This window comes from Patella vulgata, chromosome 1 (genome assembly GCF_932274485.2).
Source record: "Patella vulgata chromosome 1, xgPatVulg1.2, whole genome shotgun sequence".
Lineage (NCBI taxonomy): Eukaryota > Metazoa > Mollusca > Gastropoda > Patellidae > Patella > Patella vulgata.
The window spans coordinates 39998938-40009348 of NC_065879.2; the positions used below are offsets into that span (position 1 = coordinate 39998938).

The window sequence follows — 10411 nt, forward strand, 5'->3', positions numbered from 1 at the left end:
TAAAATCAACAGTCACCACACCCCAGCCCAGGGCCCTTATTCACGAAAACTTAAACTAAGTTACAACCGAAATTTTAAGAAATACTGCAACTTCATTGGATATATGCAAATTGATTTTACTGGTCAGCCAATCGAATTGCAGTATTTCTTAAAATTTCGATTGCATCTTAGTTTAAGTTTTCGTGAATAAGGGCCCAGGTCTGGAACACAAGCGACAAGCGAGCGAACCAAGCGGCAATGCGGGTAAGAACAGTGTTGGTAAAATGTCACAAGGATTGGTAACGTTACATTTTTAACCGATTTTTTTATACGCCCACATTTTCACGAGGACGTATATTTTCGTCGCCCCTGTCCGTCCGGAACTCCGTCCCTCCGTCCACCCACAATTTGTTTGTGGACACTGTACAGGTCACAATTTTTATTCGATTTTGACGAAACGTGAAATATAGGTCTATCTCCGAGGGATCTCGATTCCCTTCGATATTGACATGTACCGGACCATAACTTCATGGATTATGGCCCCTGAATATACGAAAAATCGCGTTTGTAGCTTGTGGACACTCTAGGCGTCACAATTTTGATCCTATTTTGATGAAACTTGAAATGCATGTTTATAACCGAACGATCTTGGGTGTAAAAATGTGGTATATCAAGGTTGTGGACCCTCTAGAGGCCACAGTTTTTATCCGATTTGGATGAAACTTTAAATATATATTTTAATCTTAAAGATCTTGGTTCCCTTTGTTAATCATACATATCCGAACGTAACTTCCTGGATTATGGCCCCTGATTGGTCAAAAAATCGCATTATTAGGTTGTGGTTTCTCTAGAGGTTACAATTTTCTTCCGATTTTAAACACCGTTTAGATATATCATCATTCCACCATAATGAAGGTTGAATTCGAATTTCGGGAAAATCGAAATGAAACTGCATGCCCGACAAAGTGACCGCTCTTTGTGCGCAAATTGTGTATAAGTATGTAATACAAAGGTTATGGACCCTCTAGAGTTCACAATTTTTATCCGATTTTGATGAAACTTAAAACATATCTCGGTCCCTTTTGATATTTGCGTATGTCAGACCATAACTTTCTGGACTGTGGCCCCTGATTGTTCTCTATCCATCTCTTGCAAAATGTGGGCGTATCCTGCCTGGCAGCCGCTCGTTTCAAATTTGGTGTGAAACATTAAGATCATGACAAGACGAACCACTACCCATATTCTGCGAGCCCTGTCTTTTCCAGTGCCGTCGTATAATGCATGGCAATAACTTGTTTGGTTATAAAAGTGATAATCCTGGAAGTTTCTATTCCACTTCTGTCTTTTGGGGTCGCGAACAATTGGTCTCCAGATCAGAAGATTCCTTCTGACATTGTAGAATGAAATGAAATGGGGATGTGCTTAAATTGTGTGCTTATGAAATTCTGATTTGAAGAAATTGCAAGGATGTGACAAAGACATGACTGATGTGACCAGTAACATGACGTAATCAAGCGTTTCAGCTATGCATAGTGATTGGTTGGGATAGTATTATTTTCAGATTCCACACAAAATTCCGTGTCTTTAAAGGCTCAATACCACTCTTGTTGTAACTGAATAATATGTCCCAATCTCTATTCTGGTCAACAAATTGTACTATTTTACAATATTCCAATTAATTGATGATACAAATTTCATCTTAACACACCTTATTTAAAATATTGGAAAAATCCAACTAAATGATTTGAAAAGCCTGACGTAAAGCTTTTCAAATGTGACTTGGATTAAAAAATATTTTTGAACCAATTGGACAAGTAAAATAGGATTTATGGATAATTTACACAACAGGTAGGACACTAACACATCTAGTACTTAGAATAAGGCTATTTTTTATTTTCTGGAGCTGTCAAGCCAGCAAGAGTGTTATTGTCCCTTTAATAGATATATACTTCTCAAAGGATTGTGAGAATTTAATTCCGGAAAATTCAATCAAATTCTTTGAATTTTGACATTACAGGTAGGTTAACGTCGTGACTATCCTTCGTCACGGCACTAAAAACATTCATATGAAACTACGGGAACAGATGTAACTATCCTTGTCACGGAATCTGAAAAGAGAGGACTGTTACACTACAGCCAATTAGGAACTATCTTTGACTTCACGTTGAGTATAAAACTTTAAGGATCAATTAGGAACTAACTTTGACTTCACATTCTGTATAAAACTTCAAGGATCGACTGACTCTGGAACACTTTGTTGGTTAACTATGTTTTTATATCTTTATAACATCCATAATGCAAAGGTTACATACTTGAAACTACACACACAGCTATGGCATTAAATATAAGCTAAACAGGAGTTCTCTTATCACTTAGCGCATGTTCTGTGGCGAGAGCCATTCCGGTCTCTAAGCCGAGGAGGCTGTGGGTATGATGTTCCCCTGGGAACTCCGAACGATGTCTCTCCTAGGATCTCTAAATGATGTCTCCACCCTAGCCTCTAAGCCGAGGACGATATCTCTCCTAGGATCTCTAAATGATGTCTGAAGGGAAATTTAACCTCGCTCTTTCTTATACACAAAGTATAGATACGTCAGCTATTAGGGCGGGAAAATTACAATTTCTGGGTTAGTGTTTCGTACGGGCACCGTTTTACGTCAACATTATTCTATTTAATTGGACTAATCTGTGCACAAGTTGACTGGACGATAGTACCATGCATTCAGCAATTGATGGTGGCAGGAAATATCTGTGAGTTAGTCTAAGAAACTTGAATCTTGCAAAATACCTACTTAGCACATTTCTTGTTGTCACCCATTTGTTTAATCACTTCAATATAATAAACAGAGCACCTTTTATAGAACTAAAATAAACCTATAGTATTACAGTTGTACTAGATTACTAAAACGTCTAATTGTACCTTGAGTCCTATGACTTAAACTATACTTGGATGACAACAATAATAAACAACGAATGAAAGAATGAATAAAATGGGGACAGACCGGGCTAATGAAGACGGACATATGCTACGCAATGTGCTAGGAGGGAAATTTAGCCAGGATAGCAATTGAATTCCAACTGTCAAGGGTTCTTTTACATGCATGCCAATGTGTACACAGGACCTGTTTCTTGCCAGGTCCTCCTTTCTGCACCACTGACAGGCCAACAATAAACAACCACAAATGATAAAGTCTGATTTTATAGATACTATAAATTTTTATTAATTTGTAATTTCAGATGTTCAAATAAACAGAATTTGCCCCAATGTAATAAATGCGTGTAAATCATGATGTCATAAGGTAGATGAAATCATATTGTACTACAATTGATCTATATTTCGTAATCATATTGTTTGTCGACCATGGCTATAATTTCGTAAAAACAATATCCAATTTCTCTTTATTTTACACTGTATCACAGATAAATTAATTTCATATTTTATTAAACTATATTGTTTTATACTCCATATTATTTTAAATACAAAATGCTGAACAAATTAAAAAAATGGTATGAATTAAGAAAATAGAAAATGGTAAAAAAAATCTACAAATTTACCATTAGATTTGCAACCACAGCAGTTTGAAATGAATCAAATGTGACAAGCTCTATTGAAACTATAAAAATCTAACATTTTGTGTATCATTTTTTTATGCAGGTTTAAAATTAGCAGGTAGAAAATATACAAAAACTGGCTGGTTTAGTCACATTAAATAGACAAATAAATAATTTAGGTAATATTCTAATTGCAAAATATGTTATAAGGAAATATAGAAATTTGATTAATGATTATTTTCGAAAATTTTAACCAAGCTTGTCACAAATGCTCACAGCAATACTATACCTACTTAAAGTATTTACAGCAGCTAAATTTGAACTTTACAAACATAATACATGTAAAATATGCATATTTAACAAAAGCTAAAACACACCAATATAATCATTATTAAAGCCAGGATACTAAATAAATCATCATCAAATCTGAACTACAAGGGAAAACTTACTTGTTATGAAAAACATAAAAACATTTTTCACTATCTACAATACATGTATGTACAAATTTTATAAGAGAGCAATATCTATACATTACTGCTGCAAAACAATGAATCGCCAAGCACTTTCATTACTTAGTAATGTGTGAATAATGTAACCTAAGATAACAACCGCAGGTTCCGTGGTTAATGTTCTGTAATAATTTATTGTGTGTTTATTAGGGAATTTGAATCTATAATCTTAATATCCCTGGTCAGTTGTCATACAAACTAGAGTGTTAAACAGATGATCTAACTATGATTAAGGGAATATATCATTAACATTTCTTAGATATCAGTTAAACTAAGAATTTGCCTAAAGATACATTATGGGAGATTAGATAAAGAGCTGGCAGTTCTCACTATAACAGTGATCCACTCTGAACCAAGATGTTAGGATTGAATTTTCGTCCTAGCCTTGATCATCATGATTTAGGTCTATACGATAAAAAACATAGTCTTGATTATCCATTTTTATAATTAAATCATGAATGGAAGTCGAACAGCAAACCAGAACCTAATCCAATAAACATCACAGGCTAGCGATGACATCGAGAATTGATTATGGTCTGGATAAGTTAATTAATGTCTAATCAATAATTTAGATAACATTTCAGGCCTAAATAAAGACCTACAATAGGAAATGAAATGAATTGGGGTTTAACGTCCTACTGTTCTGCTCCTAAACTGGGCTAATGAAGACGGGAATACGCCATACAGTGTGCTATGAGGGAAATTTTGCACAGACAGCGGCGCTACGGCCTACTCTTATATCGAATTCCAACTGCCAAGGACCTACAATAGGCAGATTTAGCACTTACATAATGTATATTTAACTTTTCTGTAAGATACATGCTTGGAGAATAATTATACATGTATAGTCAGTTCATTATTTGTTTTTATAGCTTATCTTAAACTGTTAAAATTTGAATACAAACTAGGTCATTTCAGGACTATCATATGTTGATTTACAAACAAAATTATGTAGCTGAGCTGGGGGGTTTCAACCCCCCAAACCCCCCCTCTGGATCCGCCCCTGCGAGGATGAACTATCCCATGTCACAATTGAAACTACACCACTTAACTCAATGGCAGACCTGATCTAACATGCACATGTTAAACCATTTGGTCACAAAACCCTCCATTTTTTTTAAGATTTAATATAGAGTTTATGAATGTACTGAGTACACAATCAAAAATATACAGTTTTAGTACAAAAAAAGTTGAAATTGATCAATTCTAACTTAAAATATGGCCAGCTATGTTTCTATTCAAGATACATGTATGTGAAGGATCAGCGTGTTGTGCCTTTAAATAGAGTTATGTCCCTTCATTAGCCAGTACCAATAACTTGCATATCATTCAAATGATTATTGTTACATTTTGCTCTGAAATAAGTGTCATATAAATAACTGCCATTATTTGGCATTTCCTATTTTTATAAACAAATAACTTAATCCAAATTTTAACCCCCCAAAAAACAACAGTTTAAATTATAAGTATTATATTTGGACTAAAGTGATGTTATTTGGCTGACAAATGGAGTGATCAATGATCATCAAAACAAAAATAATTTCAATGAAGTAAAAATGCAGTTTATTTGCATAGAAATAATGTATACTGAAATAATTTTGGGCCTGATAATATGGATTAATGTCTTACTTTTCTGCACCAAGATGGCTAATGAAAGCAGAGCCCATATAGCTAAATAAACTGATTGAGCTAGGTTATTTATCTGCTTATTAGAGACTGGCCAATGTCCTCAAAAGAATAAGCTGGAATTTAATACTTTGCAGGATGTGCACATGTAATGTATATTACTAGACTATGGTTTGCGATGGCAAACGATAGCTTATTATTGCATCTACTGAAATTATTGGTCAAGAAATTGAATCACCTGGTAACAACCTAACTAATTCTATATAAATACAACAGGTGAATTACACTGGAATGTTAAAAACTTGTGTTTCTCTTTACTGAATAATTCCACCAAACACAGACAGATATCACTATGGGTTGTATTATAAGGTCCATGATATCACCATGTACACAGGCCTCTAGGCTACGAAAAATATATGTATTCTTATAATCAGAACCACTTTTGAATTAATTAATTTTTGCTAAAATTTGAATATAAAGAAAAGAACCCCTGACCCAAAATAAAATCAAAACACAGCTTCCTCCATGTATTTAAATGTCTCTATATCCCTGGATGAATTGTCTACAAAATGGGCATAATCTGTCGACTTTAGTTATAATTGCATTCACACACTGCTCACATATTTCTCGATGGTGACATGGTAGAATTTCTACATTGCAACTGGCATCCTGACAAATCTGACATTCGTTGTCGTCATAATCTAGTTTTCGCCTTCGACGTAGATTACTTGTGTTGGACGAAGCAGGGTTGTTTGGATATCTTGGATTGTGGGAGGGGCCTGATCCATGGGTTTCACTAGGCGAGCCCTTGAATACATAATACAGAGCAGCTAGTCCTAGTGATAGCATAGGTATTACAGCATACACAGCTGGGTGAACCATTATTATGACAACACGTTGATGTTATTCTTTCAAAAATAAACCATATGTTATCCCATCTTCATTTAGACATACTAAGAAGATTTTCTTCAATGTAGTATTCTGGTAAAAGGTTTCTGGTATGTTCTGAAAATAAATAACAGGATTAAATTGAAAAAGGATAACATAGACAGGGGGGCGTGATAACTATCATGTCCACCAGCAGTAAAGATGCCTATGTTCTAACACTGAGTTGAAATATCATACAGAAAGTTTTGCTGTATCACATTTATAAATTTTAAATGTGAAAATGTAAATAAAAGTACCTCTGACTCTTCAAGTCTTTTTGATGACTATTCTGATCAATAATGGTACTCTCTCTTTCTCTCTCTCTCTCTCTCTCCCCCCCCCCCCCAACTTCTTTATCAGTATTTTCAAGAGCTTGAGACAAGAATAGCCTATGCATTACATGTATGTATAACAATTGTTGTGACAGAAGGGTTAGAATAGAGTTCATGTAAGGTAGTTCAACAGGACTCTTACTAATCATCATCAAATTACTATTTGGTGGGGCTATGGAATTTTTTTGAGGGGCTGAAGATGTGGCCGGCTAATCTGGGGACCGCGAAGTGCCGAAGACGCAGGCCAGGGCGGGGGGGGGGGGTCTGGTGCTCCTCCCACAGAAAATTTAGAAAATTTGGTGCTCTCTCCTCGCATCTGAATGCATTCCTGGGCCTCAAATTGAAGTGTCTCAGGCAGGGTTTTATGGCTGAATTTTCTGAAATTTCGTTCTTTGACTCCTCCCGACAATATCATCTTGAGGGTAGTAAAGTGTGTCTTTTCATTTACGCGGATAACTCTAGGCCGGGCAATACAGCTGTAGTATCATATTTCAAGTGAACTATAGGTATTCTATTATTCTATTCATAGAATTACATTTTAGGTGCCCGTAGACACCCTACATCGGGTGTAGGCAAATGCAAACATTTGAACCGGTGCCTTGTAGCTTGTAGGCGAACAAATAAACCAGAGCCTCTTTTAAACCCATAACCCTGGTATAAAAGGGCAGGTCCCAGGAAAATGGCAATAAATTATGCAGCCTCTGGTACCATCAAGTGGCCCCGGGCTGGGCGTCTACCAATTTGAACACTCCTAAAAAATCATTATTGTCGGCGAAATATTTGGAGGGCTAACCTGATTGGGAGGGGGGGGGGGCTTAGCTGGTTATATCTACATGTAACTATCAGCACAAAATAGAATTGTACGTTGTATGTGGCCCAACCATTTTTTCAAATTTTGCTAATAAGGCACAATATTTTATGAAAATCTCAGAAATAAATTTGTATTTGGTATTCAGTGCCATGATCGACCTGATCATGTCTTCTGAAAAGAAGTGTATACATGTACAATAATCTGTGGTATTATTTTACAATAATCTCAGTGTATATATTATTTTACAATAATCTCAGTGTATATATTATTTTACAATAATCTCACAATAATAATCACATTAGTCCAATATTTTAAATACAATTATAGGTTAGAATAAAAATAATAACCAGCGGTTGCCAGGCAGGATACGCTCACTTTTTGCAAGAGATGGATAGAGAACAAGCTAAAAACAAACACGATTTTTTGTACAGTCAAGGTTCTAATGTCAAATCTCAGGACATGTCTATTGGACAATAACACCCCTCTAAATGCGAAACAGGAGGTGTTTATCGACATTGTAACATGCTATTTTTTAGAATTTTAAAAGAACTTATTTCATTGTGTAAACTTCAAAATTTGTATCACTGCAAATCGGTTTTAGTGACGTAAAAACCAAAGAAATCAATTTTGACATAGTGAAAATGTCGTGACGTAGCAGGGTAACAGGCTGCTCATGTTAAATTTGGCTCGCTTATCGTCTGGTTGCTATAGTAGCCGTATGAGTATAAACACACAAAAAAAACCTAAAATTCTCACTTCATTTTTTTAAAAGTACTTTTTGAAACAAAATTTACGTTTTTGTAATAGATTTATGAATATTTTGTTGTTTATAGCTGTTACCTGATTGTTCGTACAATCAGGGGGCCATAATTCAGGTAGTTACAATTCGATATGTACGAAAATGGACAGGAACCAAGATATTTGAGTTATATACATGCATTTCAAGTTTCATCAAAATCAGATGAAAATTGTGACCTCCAGAGGGTCCACAACCCTGATAAACAATATTTTGACAATATTTGCAAACGGGGGGCGGCCATTGTCCGTCAGTTTCAGTCCGATTTTTACGAAATTCGAAATCAGTCATCCTTAGGGTGTAACGGTGATATATTCAAACGTTTTTTTTAAATCGGATAAAAATTGTGACCTTTATAGGGTCCACAAGCTAAAAACACGATTTTTAGTACAATCAGGGGCCATAATTCAGGACGTTATGGTCCGATATATGTGTGAATATCGAAAGGAACCTAGATCTGTGGGTTATAAACATACATTTTAAGTTTAAACCAAATCAGATAAATATTGTGATCTCTACAGTGTTCACAAGCTAAAAACCTTAATTTTTCGTACAATCATGGGGCATTAATCCATGGAGTTACAGTACATGCTAATATTGAAAGGAATTGAGATCTTAGGGTGATAAACCTATATTTCAAGTTTCATTGAAATCGGATAAATATTGTGACCTGTTGAGTGTTCACAAACAATTATGGACGGACGGACAGGGGCAACAACAATATACGTCCACATGAAAATGTGGGCGTATAAAAATCCCCGCTCAACAGTAGTACAAACAGATTTTAAGTTGTAATAAGAAGTGGTTTATTCTTTATAAAGTTTCAGATAATAGGACCCTTTTTCAAATAATCTATATTTTCATTTACATATGTATGTCTACTCTCTTCGCCAACATCATTGTTTGATCCAGCAGCTACACAGATCTACCAGCCTGTCCAGCCTCTGCTACTCTTTTAAGGGACTGTTGCCATTCCACCTCTATTTTTCCAATAAAAATAATACTAATCTTATCGGTAATCTTAAAACCTATGTGTACTATTTGCATTTTGGGAGAAATATCAACTTTACCACATCTGAATCACTTTAATAATAAATATGTACTTCAATTGATTTTTTTAAACATTAATTAAGGAATCAAAATTATTGGTTGATAATATCCCAACTTGAATTCAATCAGATTAATAAGAGGACCATCAAAAGGCTTTATCAAAATTACAGGTTATACCGTAATCCGGGCATTTAAATAACTCATCTTTGGAAATTCAGAATGGAATTGAACCATTTTTGGACTGATATTCCGATTAGTAGATCGATTCAACATTAAAAATATATTGTGGTACTGTAATTGTTACGGGATTCCACAATCTCACAAATGACATTCAGAGACTTTAATATTTCCAGAACATTACTCATACATCATAATATGTTATGTAGATGCATGATTTTAACTACGTACTATACTTACTTTAACTTCTGATTTTAACCAAAAATAGTATTGTCAATGACAATGAATTTGATCTGGTGATTATGGTAAGTCGTATTACCATTTGTTAGGCTTATATCTGTGCATTTTGGATATAAATTGCGTCAATTCAAAATATGCGTTTTGACTTTACCATATTTAATTAGACTGAGTTTCTAATAACATAAATTATAAATAACTATTTTTGCCTATTGATAATGATACTGAACCTAATCACATATATATCAATATTTATACTTGATGATTAAGCTTCTTGTGTTACCTTAGTCGGGGTTTGACGCCAAAAACCAATAATGTCGATTGCAGTTTTCAGAATAACAACTTCCGCTGGAAATAACCTAAATAAACTTTCGGTTTAGTGTATGACGTCATTGTTAGCTCTTTATTGGAAAAG

The 10411-nt window shown here is 34.8% G+C and overlaps 1 long non-coding RNA gene across 1 annotated transcript; it reads right to left on the reverse strand.

Moving 5' to 3' along the window:
• Positions 1 to 3175: 3175 nt before the first annotated feature.
• Positions 3176 to 10395, reverse strand: LOC126832504 (uncharacterized). Its single transcript, XR_007684737.1, has 2 exons — positions 10280 to 10395; positions 3176 to 6671 (listed from the first exon to the last, which is right to left on the reverse strand). It is a non-coding gene; the product is annotated as an uncharacterized LOC126832504 (long non-coding RNA).
• Positions 10396 to 10411: the final 16 nt, after the last annotated feature.